Source organism: Ascaphus truei, chromosome 2 (assembly GCF_040206685.1).
Source record: "Ascaphus truei isolate aAscTru1 chromosome 2, aAscTru1.hap1, whole genome shotgun sequence".
NCBI classification, from domain to species: Eukaryota; Metazoa; Chordata; class Amphibia; order Anura; family Ascaphidae; genus Ascaphus; species Ascaphus truei.
Window position 1 is genome coordinate 401,488,554 of NC_134484.1, and position 23,122 is coordinate 401,511,675.

Genomic DNA, 23,122 nt, shown 5'->3' on the forward strand with positions numbered 1-23,122 from the left:
CCCTCTAAAATAATTGCAAAGAAAACAAGTAAACATACAAATGTGTTTTGATAGGGAAGAAGCTTATACAAGTAATACAGTAATTACATACAGTAATGAAAACAAAAATACTTACTCTGTTGTGACTGCGGGACTCCACTTTACACTTTTTGCCTTACCATGGGCATGATAACTGACAGTGCTTTTTGCTAAAACGAGGCCGAAGAACATAACCAGCATTGCATCTGTAAAATTCCGGGTCCTTTCTTGTACATATCCTGATTTCTCATGCTAAGATCCTTTGAAACATGTTTCCTCGGCATAGCTGCTTTAGAAAAGAAATCAAGCACAGAGGAATGTATATTCGATGTATATTCAATGTGCATTGAATCAACAGAAGCAGTGATGTATTTATACAATGCGACGGACCTCGCTCGACACGTTAAGCACTGAACGCCCTATTTTAACACCTTCAGCACGTGTCCATGCCTAAAAGGTTACCCAAATTGCATAGCCTCCCACGTGCTGATCTCTATATGAATGAGCTCTTGTCCAGATACTGTATTGTGCATTCTTCCATCTGCTTCCATGGATCTTCCTAGATTCTACGGATGCAGGAACCAGCTTTCTTCTGCTGTGCTGACCACGAGAACGTGAAAGACTGAAGCTGTTTCCAAGCCAAAGGTTAATAAAGAAAATGTTCTGAAGGCTCCCAAGGCAAAGAACCCTGGTCCTTATTATGTGAGGACGAAAATGGCCAAAAATCAACTTCAATCAACTTGGCTGGGCACCAGAAGTGCCCCCACACCCAACGAAGCCGAATCGGACTTTTTACTGCCATCGCCAACCACCACCGCTTCCAAAACATTCACCCACTCTGGCCCATTGTCCACCGATGTTCATCCAGAAACCCCCAGCTCACCTGCTCCAGCACCCATCCCCACCGATGCTTGTACGGAAAACCCTAGCTCACCTGCTCCAGCACCCAGATGTTCGTCTGGGTGACACCAGCACTCCTTGCACTAGATCTAGCTTAGTCGCCTGCATTCTGGATGTTTTCAGTGATGTCGCTTTCACTAATAACTCAACAGAGCAATATAGGGATTGAATGGAGGCCAAAATGGATCGACTTTTGGAGCACATGGAGAATATGGATAGGTGCATTGGTGCCCGTCTGGATAAGATTGAGAGGAACATCGCTGGGCTCTATTCTTTGCTTGGAGTCCCTGCCCCTGTTTGTCCAACACAGGAGGGTGGCATGGAGGCGCCTTATTCTCATGGAGGAACCGCATACCACCACCACCCCCCCTGTGCACCCTCTCAATCCCTGGATTTGACCTTCACAGGACACTTGACACCACAGGACCCCCAACGCTCACACCCTCCGTCTGCAGAATACACGTATTCTCTTCTGGTTGAGGAGATGCTCCCAGACATCATGCTGAGAGAACTTCCCCAGAGAGTCCGGGAGAAAAACAAGATCAGATGTGGTGGTCTACCTCAGAAATATGCCCAGTTCATCTTTAAACACCACGTCAGTTTTTAGCTGTACAGCGAGTGGACTAAAAATGTCAATTATGAAGGCAATAAATACAAGAATGGTTTTTCCTGCAAATTTAAGGAACACAATTATGGAAGAAGTGTGGCGCTATTTTAATGTTACCACTCTTATTATGAGAACCGTGAGTGACAGCATCAATGGCCTTTTGAGGCACAGAAGGGCTCTTCCGTGGAGCTCTATGGACTTGTTTAAAGAATTCTGCTAGTTATAAATGTATTTTATAAATATAGTTGCGCCGCCAATATTTTTCATCTAAAAAAAAAAAAGAGACAGTTGATTGTTTTAAATTGTTTCATAGTATAATGCTTTTGTTTTAATAATTTTTTCCATTTCTGTTTTGCATGTGCATGTCTGGAGCTGGGAGAAAACAACATGCAGGAAATCCTCCCTCCCCCACTCCCAGCAATACTGCCAGGTAAGACACAGTGCTCCAATCCATGCATGCCAATTCCCTTTCCCCCAAACCCCCAAAATCCTAATGTAAACCTCGACCAAAACCTAATGCTTATTGTTAGCATGCATCATCATTTTGTTGGTTACAATTTGATTAGAGCTCCTATTAGCCGAGGATATACAGTAAACATTTTCCCAATAGAATGTAACATTGTTGTGGCAATACAATTTTGAAAGTCTGACACTTACTGTAATACCAGAGCAGCAATAATACACACTGGTTGAATAAGTCCTGCATGAGTAGCCAATTACAATAAATCAGTGACTCTTGTCAGACAGTAAATCATGCAGTAAACTTGATAGAAGATGCAGGCATATTTTAACCATAATGTACGGCGCGATTGATAATATAGAATATGGTCTCTTTCTTTTCAGACCCAGATGTCCAAGAAGCAGCAGCCTTTACGAAGAAGAAAAAGACAAGATTGTACATTTTGAAGAGGCGACGTATTTTTGTATTATTCCTTTTTCCTTTATTATCCTGTACAAATAAAAATGTTCACTCTTTAAATATACTTTTTGGTGTGTTCATGTTTTTACTGTCTATACACTTACAGAAGTACTATACCTAAAGTTCTTTTGGCATTTCATAATATATAAATGTGTCATTGATAAACTGTACAGAATACAGTACTGTACAGAATGTACAAAATAATATATAAATCTAGAAAATAAAAGTGGTTTTTACTATCTAGATACACTAACAGCAGTACTGCACTACTGTCTAGCAGATACAGTATTTACTATAGCGACTCCATGAGGAAATGCACTGTGCTGTATCGTACCGTACAGTAATGAAATTAATTGCTTTTAGAGCTTAAATAATATGCATATGTGTTTCAACAACTTCCTATTACACATACATGCATGCGCAGAATAAACATTTTACATTCGGAAGAAGAAGCGATGTTTGATTTTATTATTATTCCTTTTCCTTTATTATCCTGTACAAACAACATTTAATTAGTTAAAAATACTTTTTGTTGTGTGTGCTCATATTTTTATACTTCTACAGTTAGAAGGATTTGTGTATGGCTAAGGAGCCACAGAAAGGACTTCTTTCCCATGTATAGTATGAACTTGTAAAGTTAATCTTCAAATTACAATTACACACACATGAAGTACTGTACGGCAATAAAAGACAGGTTGAATTGGAATTAGATTTTTAAGACAACAACTCACGATCGCCCACTTGAGTTTCTAGACGGTATTGCAGACAACGCTAAAATACCATTTTCTGCACTCGATAAAAACACTAGTAAACTTGCGTATTAACGCGATAAAGTTTGCGGAAATCACGCAGCCTGACCTGGGTATGCCCAGGAATACAACCCGTGAAATATTCGAATAACGGCCGCTGCATCTGTACCAAGGGTCAGCAACTATCTACACTGCCACTTTCTATCTTATTTTATGTGTTTATGACTAGTTTGTTGCTTATTATGATTGGCCACGGATTTACTGTTACCAATTTCATTATAATAATTTTTAATATTACCATTAAAGGGTTTTAAGATTACAATTTATCATACTACACTGTTAGTGCATTCAAAAGGGATTTCGTTTTTCTTTTTGTATTATTTATGTCTATTATCCCTCTTGCACCACAGTTAATACACATCATAAATTAGGCCGAAGATGGAGTATTCCTTTCCTAACCCCTCCCTCCCCTTCCCTTCCTTCCCCATAGTACTCATTCTAAAAACATGACAGCTTCTATCTACTCTATGTCTGTGCATGCATTCAATTCTTCATAAACACATTTTATCAGCAGGACATAATGACATTAAAAATAATCTATGTACCATACGTTACACTAAATATTTCCGTAATTCCTACTATAATTTTTTTTTTAAATAATTCACGGTTACTCTTTTCTTTTTCATCTTGTTTCAATTGTCTTGTTCAGTTTTACAACACCATTGAGCAATAAATATAAAAGTTACTACATTATATTTCTTCAAAGTACACTTGAGTATGGAGGAATCTTTTTTCTATTTTGATTCTTGTGACTTACAATACTGGAGAGTGTGTCACAATACACTCTGCACGAGGTCACACTTGCACTGATGGTCCTTTTACAAAATGACATGTGCCAGTAATGCATTATGGAATTACCATAATACATCTGTTTAGCTTTTATTGATGTATTATAATCCCATCTGTTTTCTATCATGACAATGGCACCCATGCTGTTTTAGTTTTGATCTAGTGATATTTAATTTAGGAAGACACATACAGTACGTTTTGAACATACTGTATCATAATATTTCTGAAAAGTTCATCTTAAAATAAACTTTTACTGTATGTTATCAAATGATTTTACATATATCAAATTTTGTATATATATATAAAAAAAAAAAGACAAAACTACCTAACAGTATAGAAATTTACTATTTTAATATTTTTTTTTACTTTATCTAAAGTAAAGGTTGGAAATCCTGTTTGGAGCAGCCATGAATATTACAGTATGTATGCAGATGTTAGAACTTGAAAACGTATTTTATTTATTTTTTATATGCAGTTATTTATCTATCTGTTCACTTATTATTGCAACAGACCAAATAATTGCAAAGTACCTGCCTGACATATAGCACAATTAAAATAAAGTGACACTAGAAATTGTAATTTAAATTGGACATATTCTCAATTTGATCATTCAAATGTAGCGGTCATGTAAAATGCCTACAGTCATCTCTCCTGTTGGCAGTAAGGCCTGGTAAAGTGTGGGCATGCCAGCAGTAATTATGGAGGTTTCCCCTCACACCCTGGTGGGGTGCTCTGTGTATGGCTGGGACTGGTCACATGCTCTGATTCCATGGTTAGTGATGTCAGAGGTGTGTCAGCCTCAGAAGCTTACATAAGGCACAGCACTGTGTTCTAAAGTTAGTTGCTGGAAAGTTCTACCTGAGTTGCTGTCTAGTTGTTCTGCTGAGAAAGCAGTTCCAGTTCTTGTCAGAGCTGAGGAAGGAGTTGAAGTTCTATCAGAGTGTCAGTTATGTTATAGTAACTCCATGGGAGGCTGTGTCCAGGGACCTGGCACAGGACAGTGATTCCTGCGGGAATAGTGAATCCCTGATCAAGGTGATATACCTAGCTAAAGGGAGCACTGGCGAGATGAGCGGCTGAAGAAACTCCTTGTGGAGGGCAGTTGCCCTGCCGTGTCAATAAAGATGAGTTCAGCCAGAAACCCTCTCGTGTATCTATCTGGAATGAGTGTACAGAGAGGAGCACCACGGAGGAGTTCCTCGCCAGGATCATCCCCTTGCGGACGCAGGGACCCTGGTGAGGTGGAGGCGCTGCACTGGAACTAGGTGAGACTCAGCACACTACCTCAGCTGTCTGTCTGACGGGTCCTCCCCACACACCATCATGCGGGAGACTCAGGAGTCCTGTAGCCAGCAGGTGCACCATCAGGCATATTCACACTGTAATGGGGTCCGGTTAGACCACAGGGGCCAATGTGAGATTGGGTGGGTCAGACCGGGCCAGAAATACCGTTACATTTGGAGGCGAGCTGCTGAGATCAGATCCGTCAACAGGACAGGCTTTTAGCTAGGTCACTTGGAAACAGGGAGAGTGTCTGCTGCCACTTTGTGCTGCGTAGGGACGGACCTAGGGGTGGTCAGGGGGCTGACGGGATATTGTCAGTTCGCAGGGACAACCTAGGGGCCTGAAGGGAGTGAGGGGTCTGGAGCGGGCTATAGCTGACCGAGTCACCTTGAGGCAGTGCTAGTTGGTAGGATGCCAGAAGGGACAGCTGTTAACTTGGTCAGGAGTCCTGGAGAGGGTCTGCGCTAGGCTGACCAAGACAGGTAGACGCCCCAAGTACTGCATGGCAGAGCCAGCCAGAGTACCTAGCCATTCCAGACACTCACCGTAGGGAGCACAGACTGGGAGGAAGGAGTCACAGCAGACACTGAAAGAGTGAGCCTAGCCTGAGGTAGTGCAACACTGGGTCACACCTAGAAAAGGTACACATGTGGTGGTGCATCTGAGCTAATCTTTATTGTACCGGTGTGGTGGCTGCCCCGCAGAGTGGAGCCTCATGTACGACAACTGTTATGAGAGAGTGGAGGATCCGCGTGGCGCGGAGAACGTAAAATGGCGGACAGAGGCTGATGGGGAGGGCACCCGTGGCGTGCAACCCACTGAAGAGCAGACTGTCGCTGAATTGTCCTTAACGAGTTTGCTCTGGAGCGGAGCAAAGGCCGTGGCTGCCCCGTTTTTATCCTGCCTGGGACAGCGAGGGGCCACCTTTGAAGAGTGTGAGGACATTGCAATAATTGGGGGAGAACCCCGTGAGGAGAGCGAACGAATGGACTTTTTGGGCGCCAAAACCAACCAAAATGGCGGTTCCCGCTTGCTAGGGAAACCGCATGGGCCAGGCGCCGGAAAAATGGCTGCTGCAGGACTTGCACAGAGCTGGCCGGGAATGGCGCGAACAGCAGAGCCCCGCCCTGAAGGGGGGCATGGCGCGAAAGCTATGGCTGCGCCGGGATGGACAGTGACTAATTCAGCCCCTGTACTGAGTCAACCGTTGAGTTTATGGGACCCTCCCCTGATTTCCACCAGGGGGAGTGACTTTCAACTATGGCCTGTGGGAATGCACCCACTGGGCCCAGGGACTGATATCCAGACGGCGCCACTACAAAAAGTAGTTCCGGCCGTGGAAGAGCCGTGCATAAAAGGATGGTTATCTTGCACAGAGGGCGGCTGCCAGGAGAAGGCGGGAACTAGCCGCGGGAAAAGACCCCCACCCTTGTGGGGAAATTGGCGCGAAAACGCAGACCGCGCCCACCAGGACTGAGAGAGGTGCGGCCTTAATTAAGGGGCATGATATTCCCCTGTGGGACCCGCCCATTATTGCAACCCCTGGGGGCGGGTTCCAACTCTGTCAGAGAAGGGAGGAGCCGAAGCAGGGAGTGGCGGATCCAGCAACTTCCACCAGTCAGTTGCGAGGAACCACAGAGAAGGAGAGACCTGTACAGGAAGTGACTCCTGTACAAAGAATGGCCTGCTCCTCCACTGTGGGCACTATGGTCTCCACCCAGCCCTACTCAGTGCCCGGCGGGGTGCTGGTGGTGAGGGTGGCCAATACAGAGACGGTGGTCGGGCTCTGCCTACAATGCAGGCTGCCCGGAGGTACTGTGAATACGGTGGCACGTTGCCCTCATTGCGGGACTTTGTATCTGTGGCCTATGCCCACGTTCGTCCCAATACAGCCTGCTGACCCCCCGGTGGATGTGACACGGCGCTCTGCTGAGTCCCCGGGCGCGCTGTGGATCAACCGCGCGAGTCCCGGAGACAGGGGACTGGAGCCGGTCAAGTCGGCTGGGTCACTGGCCATTGAGGCGGCTGGATTAAACCCCGCGACAGGGGCAAAGAGACTTTCACCCCGCCCCGAGACCCCTAGGTCGGGGCGAGGGGACTACTCTGATGAGGACCTCCGTGAGCTGGCGGTAGCAAAAACGGAGCGGAAAAGACAGACGGGGAGAACGACGCCCCGTGGGGTGAGTGACCGGACGTCCCCCGCAGATCGGCGATCCGACCGACGGAGTCCTGCCATCCCAGGACATGGCGGAGATGGGAGAGAGACGCCTACACCCCTGCGGACGGGTAAGCCAAGCAGCGCTATTACTTACCTGGTTGCAGCAGACGGCATAGAGCTGGAAGGGCCGCGCCAGGCCTCAGGCGCACGTGGAGGAACGGCATCACTTCCGGTGGCGACGGCGGAGCAACCGGATGTCGTCGTGGAAGAAGAGATCCCGCTTGGGGGTCCCACGCGAGATGGCGACGCTTCCGGTTCCGGGGAGGACGTCACTTCCGGTGGCGACGGCGGAACCCAGGAAGGGGAAGCAGCGACGCTTCGGCGATTGGGGGAAGGTCCCCGACCGCTCGTATTGCCCAGAAATCGGAGAGACGATCTCAGGACTGAGGAGGGTGAGACATCATCCTTGGACCTGTCTACGGACAGCCAGGAGCGGGTCGTAACCCCGTGGGGTCCTGTTCCATGCCCCTATACCCAACCCCATGCCATAGCTAATGCCCCTACCCCTATCACACGGTCACCGGGTTCACCGCCCAGCTTGGAACTTGTGGACATACCTTTGGGGGGGGAGGAAAAACGGACTGGGGAGAGGCAGCTCAGTGGAGCTACGGAAGGTGATTCACGGGGAGGAGGCGAATTGAGGGTGGCGGATACAGCACCCCAACCGGCCGTAAAGGCTCCGGGGTCCTCGAGGTGGTTCAACTCGCGATCCACAAGGTCGTCAGGGGTATTTTCAATTGACGACGACCGGGAACCAGGGCCTAATCCCTTTAAGGAGACTCGGTGGTGGGCTCCACTATTTGAGGGGTACTCCGCGTGGATGGACCGTACTCGGTTCCTCATCCGGCGGGAGGACGTGGTAGATTTCTGGTGGAAAGAGGGAGAGTTTACACCCGAGCAGAGGGACAGGGAATTACAGAAGAGGTGGTTCCAGCTGGAGCGTAGAGACATAGCGCCCATGGGTCCCGATACACTGTCAGATCCAGTCGATCCTGATGAGCCCCTATCATGGGTGTTACCTGGGAGGGCAGGTAGTGCTGATCTGATCAGGGTCAGTAGGGCGGAGAGGGCTATAATAGTCAAATATAAAAAATCCCATGGGTTGGAGTATCCCTATGTTCCGGAGCCCCTGATGGATGAAATTGAGGACAATAGGGAAAAGTGGCTCCAAGAGACTATAGAGCTATATTTAGCCAATAGGGGGAGCGCCATTGTAGGTAAGAAGGCGGAAGAAAGGATAGACACCCTGATGCGAGTGTGGAGCATAGGGAGAAATGTTCATAAACATAGGGTGACCTATATGCCAGAGAGAGGATCACCTAGGCATTATTATGTTACGGTCCTGGATATGGGTAACAGGGAAGTGAGGAAACCTGATCCAGATCACTATTTTTAGGGGGTACTAACGCATCACGCGGGTCTGTGGCTGCTGGTCGGGGCGGGCTTGGCGGATGACTGTATTCATGTGTACTGTATTATGAGGAAATTTGTGTGATGTTAATTATGTTTTCCGTTACAGTGCTTCCTGGAAAGAGGTATACAAATTTAGGTCCCAGCGAGGACGATGGGATTCACCAGGGGGAGAATATAGCGGTCATGTAAAATGCCTACAGTCATCTCTCCTGTTGGCAGTAAGGCCTGGTAAAGTGTGGGCATGCCAGCAGTAATTATGGAGGTTTCCCCTCACACCCTGGTGGGGTGCTCTGTGTATGGCTGGGACTGGTCACATGCTCTGATTCCATGGTTAGTGATGTCAGAGGTGTGTCAGCCTCAGAAGCTTACATAAGGCACAGCACTGTGTTCTAAAGTTAGTTGCTGGAAAGTTCTACCTGAGTTGCTGTCTAGTTGTTCTGCTGAGAAAGCAGTTCCAGTTCTTGTCAGAGCTGAGGAAGGAGTTCAAGTTCTATCAGAGTGTCAGTTATGTTATAGTAACTCCATGGGAGGCTGTGTCCAGGGACCTGGCACAGGACAGTGATTCCTGCGGGAATAGTGAATCCCTGATCAAGGTGATATACCTAGCTAAAGGGAGCACTGGCGGGGATGAGCGGCTGAAGAAACTCCTTGTGGAGGGCAGTTGCCCTGCCGTGTCAATAAAGATGAGTTCAGCCAGAAACCCTCTCGTGTATCTATCTGGAATGAGTGTACAGAGAGGAGCACCACGGAGGAGTTCCTCGCCAGGATCATCCCCTTGCGGACGCAGGGACCCTGGTGAGGTGGAGGCGCTGCACTGGAACTAGGTGAGACTCAGCACACTACCTCAGCTGTCTGTCTGACGGGTCCTCCCCACACACCATCATGCGGGAGACTCAGGAGTCCTGTAGCCAGCAGGTGCACCATCAGGCATATTCACACTGTAATGGGGTCCGGTTAGACCACAGGGGCCAATGTGAGATTGGGTGGGTCAGACCGGGCCAGAAATACCGTTACACAAACATAAAGCAATTTACATGTAGTCTTAAATGTCAGACCTGATTTGTGTCATACTGTGTAATTATGGTACCATGGAGTAACTATTTAAAAAATAATATTTATAGCAGTAAATATATCTTTGTTTATCCATCATTAATTAGAAATGTGCTAAAATGTCATTTATGGATTTCCTATGACACATGGATGAAAATAGAAGAATAAATAATTAGAATAGTAGACAAGAAGTTAACCATCCTACACTACAACTAATACAATGTACTGTTGGGGTCAGCTAAACCTTCAGATGTCCTCTCAGCCCACAGTACACAGTGGAGTAATTTCAATTCAATTGTACTTGCAGTACATGTCATTTTAACTCTACACCACATATCTTTTTTCAGTTACACCTAATTCCGGCCTTGTTCATGTTAAGATATACTGTATCTTTTGGAACACTTACCAGCCCTTTAAAATAAAATAGAATGAAAAATCAGCGTTCAAATGGAAAAAGGTAGAAATATGACAATTGTTGCAGATTAGAAAGATTGCGAAAGGAAGATGGACAACGACAAACAATTAAAAGGAACTATGAATGTACTGTAATGGCAAAGAGACAGAATTGAGAATATATATTTTTGCTATCGGTACTGTGTGTGTATAGTAAGTGTTTAAAAACTAGGAAAGAAGCAGACAGAAAATAAGTTTGTAGAGTGAATGCACGTCACCTGTCATTCATACTAGTACAGAGATTGTAGGTGACATTCTCCTAAACTAACAGTTTTTTCCAAAACCATGATTCAAGACTTTGCAAATATTGCTACTAGAGATGTGCAAACTATTGTATTCACAATCGTTGGCAAACCCGGCAAATAAATTTGCCGTTGGCGAACCCAGCAAATACATTTGTGCAAGGTCACATGACCTGATGCACACTAGTCATGTGACCTAGATTTTTAAAACAAAATTACCCCCAAAGAGTGAGAAATATTAACATTTTTGCCACTTTTTTGGAAAAGGACGACGTCACCCTTTTAGGATGGAAGCACTTTACCTCTTCTGGGATAGAGAAGCATATCTAATAAGCAGTCTTCTGCCATGAGACAGCAAAGGCACAAATGATTGGAGGGACAGCGAACCCGCGAAAAAGTTAGAAACTCACCGGGATAGTGAAAAAAATAAAAATGTTTATTGTTTATATACTAAAAAACACAAAACAGACTAGGACAGAACAAAAAATCTCCTTCCACACGTTTCACGCCTGATTGGCGCTTTCTCAAGGAGTACAAAGAGGTAAGTGAACCGGTTAGTTATTTAAACCTTTGTTGTGAATCAGAAACATCTGTGAAAAATTAATGGCTTAGACAGGTGTATTGAATGTCTGTAGACGTCAACGGTGGGATTTATAAGTGGTATATCAAAATTATCTAGTTTACTAATCAAACAAATCTTCAGTATAATTAATAATATATATAGATAACATATAATATTTATTTAACCTAATAAAGACAAGAGAAAGATAAGATATATATCTCCACATAGTATCCTTAAGTATAAAAATCAGTCAGACAGACAAACAGTTATGGTAATATACTTAAGCAACAATGATATAAGGACATCCAAAATATCTGCACATTCTACAATTAGACAGACAAATACTGACAAGTCCTTGTTAAATGGTAAAGAACAAAAAAGAAAAAACAAAATATAGACATGTTAAATATCTAAATATGATCATTTGTATTTTAAAGATTGTTATATTTATAATGCTCATTTATAGTTATTTAGAGCAAAGTAAAAATATCATCATTTTATAGAGCAACATAATAAATATATTGCTCTTAGTACAATATATTGCAGATCAGTAGTACAAACAACATGTCTATATCTTTAAGCATTGCATTGTTAAACTGAACCGTATGGCCATATAGTGTCAAACATTGAAAGAGGCAAAAGCAACAAAAATGTAAACAGAGATAACCAAAGTATAACTTCAAAAGACGTATGCATATGTCAAAATCATTATTTGGATATCATAAGATTTCGTAATGGAGAATGTGAATCAATGTAATAATGTATTGGAGAGTAGAAAGCTGGATCAAGGATCTATTATAAATAGATGACAAGCGCAATATACTGTATGTTGCACTATATCCAACTATCTTGTTATAAAAAGTGTTTTAAATCCCATTCTGAATTCAAACCTTTTGGAATTGTATTGTATTGTATGTCTTTATTTATATAGTGCCATAAATATACATAGCGCTACACAGTAGTAATACATGCTGTAATCATATAAATAACAAATAATATAAATAACAGGTCATGGGAATAAGTGCTTCAGACATAAGAGTAACATAAGGAAGAGGTGTCCCTGCTCCGAGGAGCTTACAATCTAATTGGTAGGTAAGGGAACGTATAGAGACAGTAGGAGGGAATTCTATTAAGTGCGTCTGCAGGGGGTCAAGCTTTATGTATCATTTATCCACAGTGCTATTTATATGCTTCTTTAAGCAAATGTGTCTTAAGGTGGGTCTTAAAAGCGGATAGAGAGGGTGCTGGTCGGGTATTGAGGGGAAGGGCATTCCAGAGGTGCGGGTCAGTCAGTGAGAAAGGTTTTAGGCGGGAGAAGGCTTTAGATACAAAGGGGGTAGAAAAAGGAAATCATTGAGAAGAACGCAAGAGTCGGGATGGTGCATAACGAGAAATTAGGGCTGAGATGTAAGGAGGGGCAGAAGAGTGTAAAGCTTTAAAAGTGAGGAGGAGACTTGAGTGTGAGATGCGGGATTTGATCGGAAGCCAGGAGAGGGATTTCAGGAGGGGAGACGCGGAGACAGATTTAGGAAAGAGTAGAGTGATTCTGGCAGCAGCGTTTAGGATAGATTGTAGGGGAGACAGGTGAGAGGCAGGGAGGCCGGACAGCAGAGGTTGCAGTAATCGAGACGGGAGAGAATGAGGGCCTGAGTCAGAGTTTTAGCAGACGAGTAACAGAGGAAAGGGCGTATCTTTGTGATATAGCGGAGGAAAAAGTGACAAGTTTTAGAAATGTTTTGAATGTGAGAGGAGAATGTGAGAGAGGAATCAAGTGTGACCCCTAGGCAGCGTGCTTGGGCTACTGGGTGAATGATCGTATTTCAAATAGTAATGTGGAAGGAGGTAGTAGGGAGGTAGTAGGGCCAGGTTTGGGAGGAAGTATAAGGAGATCTCTTTTTGCCATGTTAAGTTTCAGTCGGCAGATGATATTCCAGAGAGACATTCAGAAACTTTGGTCTGTATAGCAGATGTATACCAGATGTAAGGTCAGGGGTTGAAAGGTAAATTTGTGTGTCATCAGCATAGAGGTGATATTTAAACCCAAAAGATGTGATTAGGTCACTTAGAGAGAGTGTGTAAAGAGAAAAAAGAAGGGGTCCCCGGACAGAGCCCTGGGGTACCCCCACAGAGAGATCGATAGAGGAGGAGGTGTTAGCAAAAGAGACACTGAAAGTATGATGGGAGAGGTAAGAGGAGATCCTGCATAGAGCTTTGTTCCGAATACCAAGAGTATGGAGAATGTGGAGGAGAAGAGGGTGATCCACGGTGTCAAATGCTGCAGAGAGGTCAAGTAATATGAGCAGAGTGTAATGACCTCTGTCTTTGGCGGCATGGAGGTCATCGGTTATTTTAGTGCTGTTTCAGTAGAGTGAGCAGTGCGGAAGCCAGATTGCAGAGGGTCTAGAAGAGAATAGGTGTTGAGAAAGTGTAGCAATCGAGAGAATACAAGACGTTCAAGGATTTGGAGGCAAAAGGCAGGAGGGAGACAGGTCGATAGTTAGAAAGACAGGTAGTGTTGCTGTTTTTGAGCAATGGTATAACGGTTGCATGCTTGAAGGAGGATGGAAAAGTATTGGGGAGCATTGGGGGGCGGGTGGAGTGTGTGTTACTGGCTGGTGTGGCTGTGAATGTGCTCCACAGAACGCGCTCTGCTGAGTCACACCGACGCTTCCTGCCTCTCGCTGGAGCTGTCGTGGGGAGAGGAGGAGAGGGGGCTGGCAGAGCTACCGCTGAGAGGCTTGCGCCGTTTGGCGAATGGTCTTTTGTGGTGGGGGGCAGGGCGGGGGAAGCGCCCTCGGCGGGGGAAGCGCCCTCGGCGGGGGTTGGGAGCCAGAGTAGAGCTGAGGGGGAAGGTAGCGGGGAGGTGAGGGAGGGGGTGATGAGGGGGGAGCCGGCAGGGAGGTGAGCTGCGGGTGAGGGGTTGATGGGGTGAGAAGAGGAGAGTGACCGAGTAGCAGGCCGTGGGGTGAGGAGAAGAGGAGAGTGGTCGGGTGGTTGGGTGAAATCATAAAAGCAAGCAAGCCAATGAGAGGCGTGCGGGGGTGGGGCCGGGCCACAGACCAATCTGATTGGCCAGAGGCTGAGTGACAGCCCGACGGACCAATCAGATTGCCCATAAGAACAGCAAACATACAACGTTTTCAAGTACAGTATATAGATATAGATAAGTACTACTGTAACTCAAGTCACCTGCTCACTTTGTTATATTTCTTTCGGTATCTGCTTTATTTGCTGTACTTCACCTTGTTTTTACTTGTGTGTGTCAGAACACCCTTGTTTTATTTAATCTCACCTGGACTTAATAACTCATAGCCCTCGGTACAAATTATTATTACTTTGTGCTTAAAGGTTACAATCAACAAACTTGATATCCCTTTGAGGTATGTTAGTAGACAGTTGTATACTGCTAGCCATCAGCTGGTTTAGCTCACACTGCTAGAGCTTTTACAAAGTGTGCAATGGGACTATACAGTAGATGAGGTTGAAAAAAGACATTGTCCATTAAGTTCAACCTATGCTAAATGTCGACAACAGATACTTATCCTTTATTTGTATTTACAGTATATTGATCCAGAGGAAGGCAAACAAAAAACCTTAGTGAAATATCACCCAATGATATCTCATAAAGGGAAAGAAATATTGGCAATCACGTTTCTCCCTGGATTAACATCCTTCCCATATATACTTATTTGGTATATCCTTGTATACGTTTCCTTTCTGAAAAGATGTCCAACATCGTTTTGGAAGATATCTATTGTATCTGCCATCACAGTCTCCATGGGTAATGATTTCCACATTTGAACTGCCCTTACTGTAAAGAACAGTTTCCTTTGTTGCTGGTGAAATCTCCTTTCTTCCAACCATAAGGGATGGCCCTGTGTCGTTTGTACTGCCCTTGGGATAAATAATTCTTTTAAAAACTCCTTGTATTGTATGTCTTTTGGGAAGCTAGGGCGGAATTAAATTAAATTAACAATGTTCCGTTACGGACAGCCCCTGCATCCTATTCAGGGGGGTTCCATGACGTGCTCCTTTATTTCAAATGAAATGTATTTTAGTGCTCAACAATCAGATAGGAAGTAAACAAGGTAGGAAATTCAAAAAACAGATATGTGAACAAGAAAAAACTTTTTTAATCACATTGGTTGAACACATTTCAGTGGTTCAGGACAATTTATTTCCAAATATCACCAAGCATGAAACATATCCTTGCATTGCAAAACTGGAAAAAAACAAAATAAATGTATTTGCTTTGGGATTTAACACTTTTAAAACTGAATTTCTACATGTCCATGAAATGTCTAGATTATATTGCAGTATATCAGAACCAGCATACAGTATTTTACAAAGTGGACAATGTGCATGTAAAAATTGCTCAAACATTCTAGGAAATCTTTACATGGTTCTTGCCGAATTAAGGATGAAACGCCTGTCATACAAATTGTAAAGCTTTATTTTTTTTTTTTTTTTTTTAAATAAGATGATAGGTTAGTCAGGTACATTTTGAAGAGTTACAGCAAATCTACTAAGAACCAGATGTAGACTCCTAGCAAAGAAAATGTGATCACAAACTGATGCCATGATGACGGACAGGAACATGCTTTCCTGTGTGTGTGTTATAGAGCCTACTGTAACTCAAAAGAAGAATGAACCTTTCAAGTTGTGTGTAACAAACTTTCCGTAGTTTGTCCAATAATTAACTTCACATGCCAATATGAAGTGGCCAGTATTTTATTGTTTAGCCAGTTAAAGCGCAGTTCAAGCTGCATTAAAAAAATTTCCCCATTCAATATGTGCATCAATACACTCTGCAAACTGACAAGTGATTAGCCAAATTGTCGATCGATCCGTTCTCCTGTAAATTGATCGCTGAATCAGGGGTTATTTAATTCACTGTTAGGGCTGCACAAGAGAACCCAGGATGCAAAGTCCTGTGTGGAAGATCATGTGACCAGGCAAGCACTAGATACAATTGGTGCACTGCTAGATAGAGGGAAGGGGGTGGGACTTTGTAAATGGTTTCTATATACTGTAGCTGGGTTTTTTTTAACGCTACAAGTATTTTCTCATAGTACAGAATTGATTTATAAAAAAACACACATAGGATATTGCTTTAATACCCTTTAACAGGCTTAGTAGAAACCCTCCTTCCACAAGGCTAACAAGGAGGAAACTAAATAATATTAAACAGAAATACATAAACAAAGTTTCCTTAATGAATTCTAATAACTTGGCTCCTACCTTTTCCCTGGCCGAGACCAGAATGAGCCTCCCTGTGTTCTCAGAACAAGCTGCCGGTATTTATTAATTCATTTTTTTATGAGCATGTTCTTCTATAGAGCTGCTAGTTTTACGTAGCGCTTTACAGAGACATTTTGCAGGCACAGGTCTCTGCCCGTGGAGCTTACAATCAATGTTTTTTTGTGCCTGAGGCACAGGGAGATAAAGTGACTTGCCCAAAGTCACAAGGAGCCGAAACCAGGAATTGAACCAGTCTCACCTGCCTCAAACTCGGCGCCAGTCTTTACTCACTGAGCCACTCCTTATCATATATATGAACACTCTATCTGATCTTGATTGGCTGGAAGCGGGTTGAAGGACGTGGTGACGTCATGCCCTCCTGAAACGCAGATACCAGCGAAGCTATCAGCTGAAACGCATTCTATTTGACCTGGTGCTGATTGGATGGACGTGAGTTGAAGGACGTGATGACGTCATGCATTCCTGAAAAGCAGACGCCAGCGAAGCTATCAGCTGAAACGCATAACACAGTGACGTCACTTTGCGACCGAAACCGGTGCGAATTTAGACTATTTTAGAGAGAGGACATTAGGGTTCAGGACTACTATGCCCCTTGAGGAAGTTCTATGTTGGATGAAACGTGTAGGGCAGGCCTGCACCACTTGTAAAGCGAGAAGGGCCGAACTGCTCCAAGGAAAACAGATTTGGGCCGCACGGGTAAAATCATCATCATCATCCTCATCTCTCCTCCTGCACCCCTCATCAATCTCTCCCAGCACCCCTCATCATCCTCATATATCTGACCCAGCACCCCTCATCATCCTCATATATCTGTCCCAGCACCCCTCATCATCCTTATATATCTGCCCCAGCACCCCTCATCATCCTCATATCTGCCCCAGCACCCCTCATCATCCTCTCTCCCCCAGCACTCATCATCTTCATATATCTCCCCCAGCACCCCTCATCCTCATATCTCCCCCTGCACCCCTCATCATCAACTTTTGCGAGACTCACCCTCTATCTCACACCCCCCTACACAATACTCCCCCTCCCCATAACACACAATTCCCCCAGCAGACCACACACATCCTACCCCCCTGCACCCCACATCACTCTCCCCCCTGTACCTCACATCACTCTCCCCCCTGCACCACCAATATACATACATACATACGCATGTCTACACACACATATACAGATCCACAATCAAGCAGGGATTCTTGTTCCTGGCGTCACTACAGCTAAAGTAACTGAAACAGAGAGATAGAGAAGCATCCACCCTCCTCTTCATCAAGAGAGACAGAGAAGTGTTAAATTGCCATATATATGAGCTCTTCCATAATTAAGGTTTGAATGAGACTTCCATTATAACCCCTCTTTCAGTTGTTTATAAATATACTTAATAGTTTTCTGTTAATGTGGTATTATTATAGAGACTTTTAAGGTATTTACATTTATGTATTACTACCTTCTCATTATTTAAGTGATGTATTAAATGAATACAAAAATATATTTATAGCCGAGTTTAAAATTTCTGCCTACATCAAAATAATCTTATAAAAACATTTGTATCTTATCTTTAATTGTGTTTTGGGAACAACACTCGCCTCATCAGGTTGTTCTCAAGACACAGTTTTTGGCGCTGTGAGCCTGGTGACTATACTGGGCAATTCCAGATAAAAAGGGGGATATGATTCATGTGTTCATAAGATATCAGGACCATGTTTGTGCAGATCCTGTTGTGATGCTTCCCCTGGAACTTGGTGCTGCTGAGGCTCAGCGTATTGATGGGACCTCTTTGTCCCTAATGAAGTTGTTGACTACTGTACTGAGTGCCTGTTAGGCTGATCGGACCCTCATCACCCACCCTCACAGAAAGTGCCACATGCATACAGCGCGCAGTCCTGAGAGCAGGCTCAAGGTGGAGGAAGAGGGGGAGAGCGGGCTCGCGGGCGGGGCGGGCTCGCGAAGGGGAAAGTGGGCACGCGGGAAGCGGGATCGCGGGGGGGAAGCAGGATCGGGAGGGAGGAGGAGGACAGGACAATGAGCGGCCCGCGGCCCGCGTGTTGTGCAGGCCTGGTGTAGGGCAAAGGTAAAGGCAATAACAAGCTGAACAAGCAGAGATGCTGTGGAGGAGCACCAAGGACATTTGAACCCCCAAATCCAGTGACGTTTTATGGATGGCCACCACAAGGGTCTGCTGTAAGAAGGGCTTCTCTTGGACTTTCATCCTCCACTCCTTGACCCAGGGGGTCCCACTGCTTGCACTTGTTTATATACCTGTAAGTGTTCATTGTTTTTACTATCATTTATTATAAAGTTATCTGCATTATCCCTGTGTCCTATCTTTTGCCTCCCTGGGAGTATCCTGCCCCTCCAGTGGATGCTCCACAACCTGAGTTGGTTACTCTGAACAACCGAAAGGCTTATATTGCTCGCATAAAATGTGAGTAATATCATCATTTTTCACCGCTGCATGTTTCATGTGCTATTGTGCTACACCATTTTTTGTTATTTTGTTTTCTTCTTTTTACATACATTCCTGGATGAGACTTCTGACTCCTTTGCTATTAACCTTGTTCAGAAAGATATCAATGAACTTAAGAAAGGCACGGTAGCAAACACATACAAATTTCCCAAAAAAGGATAGGATAATCCTTAGAGAACTGGAGGTAGACCCTGATTACATTATCAGACCTGCCGATAAGGGAGGCGCAATAGTGATCATGAACAAGGCAGACTACAGGGCAGAAATACACAGACACCTCTCTGATACCTCTAATTATAGGTATCGCTACATAATCCCACGGCTGACGTTGCTACAGGATTAAGATTTTACCTACGTCACCTTGGCATTGGAAGGGGGAGTCATCTCCAAAAAACAAAAACAACGCAATTTTCTCATTTAAAAAAACCCTATTATGCCAGTCCTCTACACTTTACCTAAAATTCATAAAAATCTGATGCCACCTCCCATTTGCTTTATTGTAGATAGAAGACCTGGATGACAGGAGAGAGAAGAGCACCGCTCCAAGCATACAAAAACAGGGATCCAGATGGATATGTTGGTAAAACAGGTGAGTTTATTATTAGGAAGGAATCACTATCAACATCATAGTCACATAAAGATAGTCCTCTTACGCGTTTCACGCTCTTAGAGCTTTATCAAAGAGTGACAATCTCACAAATAGGTGTGCTATTTGTGCGCTCCAAACATCCGCCCCGCAGAACTGGACCATCAGAACACTACCAGGGAGAACCCAGGTGTGTCATAATGAGTCTAGTGATTGCTGGAAATGAACAGCGGACCTATCAAGAGCCCAGAAAAAAGCACACCTAAATCCTGAATTACAGAAGTTTAAAAGATACTTCAAATAAAACAAAGTATCAAAACACACTATAAAAATGATAATAACAAAGAAACAAACAATAAACAGACACAAATGTTGCAGAATGCTGACTGAAGTTGTGCACAGTCAATAACCCATAATAATGCAATTAAAGGATATAAAGATAAATATATGTGTATTCAATATAGCCATATACACTGAATAGTAGTCCAGTAAAAATACTCCGGTAACGAAATAAACATAATTAAATATAGCATATTATAACAGAATTGATTGATATAAAAAAAATACAATACAAAAGAAAAAGTTAAAAAAAAAGAAAGAGAAAAATACCTAATAAATAAGATAAACCATATCCAATATAATGATAACAAATCTATAAGTAAATATACATGATAATTATATATTAATATTAATCTAAATCTATAAGAAATGATGAAGCTCCCAATCTACATTAATTCCTTCGGGGACCAATGTGTTAAGGGAAAAAATCCAAAACATCTCCCGGATATTTAGCATGCCCAATCTATCACCCCCTCGGTGTGGGGGAACATACTCCAATGCCGAAAAAGACAAAGTTTTAAGGTCACCCAATGGACATGTGGGTCCAATGTCTAGAAACAGGATACCTAAGATCTTTTTTTTCCGAATTGATCTAAGGTGTTCCATTATACGTGACCTTAGTGGTCTGATAGTTCCACATGCACAACGGATTAAATAAACTACAAAGGATGCATTGCAATTCAGGAAGAACTGTATCTTAAATCATTTATTTGTATTTTTACATTTAGCTGATTTTATTTCTTTCATATATGAGCCTACTGAACAAGTTCAACATCTATAACTCCCTTTTAGAATATTGAATCTATGATAATTCCGTTTTGAGTCAAATAGACTTGGTAAATGATGTAAGGCCAAAGTTTTAGCCTTAGTAAATACAAAATCTTGGGCCCCATGACACCCAATGTCGCCCTATTGTAGCTGGGACTGAGTTGCTATTTCAACCACATGCCATTTTCCAAGACAAATTACTCTGTCCGTTTGTAACCAAGCCCAGATCATACATTCAGGATACCTCACATTTTCTTCGGAGCATTGAGTCTATCCCTACATTGAGTGATGATACTATGCTGGTTACTCTTGATGTTAATAGCCTGTATATCTTGATCCCACATGGAGAGGAGATTAAGGCCGTTAAGGTTACACTCGCTTTGGGTGAACTATGCACACCTAGGGAACATACTACATTGATACTAGACCTCCTTGAGATTATCCGCAAGGAGAACTTTTTTCTATTTGAGGACACATACTATGTTCAGACTCAAGGGACGGTTATAGGTTCGAATGTCACATCCACATACACCAACATCTATATGACACAGTTTAAGATGGATCATGTCTACTACCATTCTCTATTCTTAAGCCATGGGCGTATGTGGGTGCGATACATAGATGACGTGATTTGGGATAGCACTGAATCAGAACTCCAGACGTTTATCAATTATATTAACTCCTCATTTGACACTATTAACTTTTCCTCTATTAATAGCAAAACATGCATTCATTTTCTGTACACAACTGTTAAGAGTTAAGCGTATATCCGGTATTTACACCAAATCCACTGACAGAAATAATCTCTTACATTTTAATAGTTTTCATCCTCCTGGTACCATCAAGAGTTTGCCCTTCAGCCAATTTCTGAGGGCCAGAAGGATCATTAGCACACCAGACAATATTGCGCACAGTCTAGACTGGAGAAAAAAAATTGGACAGGGGATATTCTAGAAAACTACTTAAAGCCCACAGAACTGTTACATGGGACACCGCAGGTGACCAAGCCTGATAGATAATTTTCCATTCCATCGTCTCCACTTTTAGTACGTTAAGTGGGCGTATTAAATATATACTTTTACACCATTGGCAACTACTAGGGACAGATCCCCTGCTGGCCCAGGTACTTTCTTAAAAACCACTGTTTTCATATAAACGTGGCAAAATTATTTGTGATCATTTAATAAGGGCTGATATAGGGGGTACATCTGTGAAACAAACCTTTATAGGAAACCCTGAAAGTTTGGTGCTATAGCTGTAGTCAATGTGACAGCATCCAAGAGGGTGATACATTTTACCATCCACATACTGGGAAGGAATTGAAAATTAAGGACTTCTATACATGCCATACATAAACGTAGTGGTTTGGGATATGTGGACGAGACTACATAGACGGTGAAGGATCGGATTTGACAGCATACGGTTGCCATACGGAGATGTGATTAGGAGGCACTGGTAGCACACCACTTCACATGTGCTGGGCACAATGCCAGTCAGCTGCGGTTTCAGGTGATCGATGGTGGGAGAAGGAACCCGCCGTGGCGGTGATATCAACAAATTACTTTTACAGACCGAATCACAGTGGATCCTGAGGTGCAATGAATCCTGAGGTATTAATAAGGTACTTCACCCAAGCTGTTACTTTTGAACCTGGTTTCTGATCCCCCTATGTGCTCTGGTCTTCCTAACCAACATTGTCATTGCAACCCGGTTGACTATGTTTGTTCTCTTCTATCCACAGTTCTGACCGTGTGCCAAGTTGACTATTTTGCTTTACTATTTGAAGTGGGTGTCCAACAACCCTCCAGATTATGAAAACCAGTCAGTAATGTTATCAGTCCTTCCTAGTCACTGTCTCGCCCCACCTCTATCCAACACTAAAGTTACACGTTTGGATTGGTTATCTGGTTAATTCTTCCCAGGATGCACCTGGAGGTCCTGAATAGAACAGGATCCTCAGTAGTATGATACATGAATACCTAGTATCATTTGTCTGATTTTTACCATAATAGGGGCTGTTCTCCTTTCACATGAAGTTTCTGTAATAAGAGCATTGCAATAATGACTCATTAACAATATGTTTCTCTCTGTGTTTATTCCCTTCTACATATGTGGGGTGAGTTGAAAAGAATACCCTCCCTCTCTGCGCTCCGTTTACAAGCAGTGTGTGTATACTAGGATCCTGTGCCGATCGCCATGACAACAGGGATGCACTTTACCCTCTATTATGAGCATGCACAGAGGGATGTGACGTCTCTATGGAGAAATAGATGCTTTCTGACTTTCCCTCCGGGCGGCTGCGCATGCGCAGACAAGTGGCTCTCTATTTACAATTGAAACTAGACTCTTCCTGGGTAAGAGGTCTAGTAGCCGATCACATGGTCACAACAGACCAATCGCTGACTTCACCCACTGATGACGTCATTACGCAGG

General features: G+C 43.6%; 1 protein-coding gene across 1 annotated transcript in view; it reads right to left on the minus strand.

The window, feature by feature from the left end:
* Positions 1 to 23,122, minus strand: part of LOC142487653 (putative acyl-CoA dehydrogenase 6) — a 217,649-nt gene that overhangs the window by 97,528 nt on the left and 96,999 nt on the right. The gene's annotated exons all lie outside the window — the stretch shown is intronic.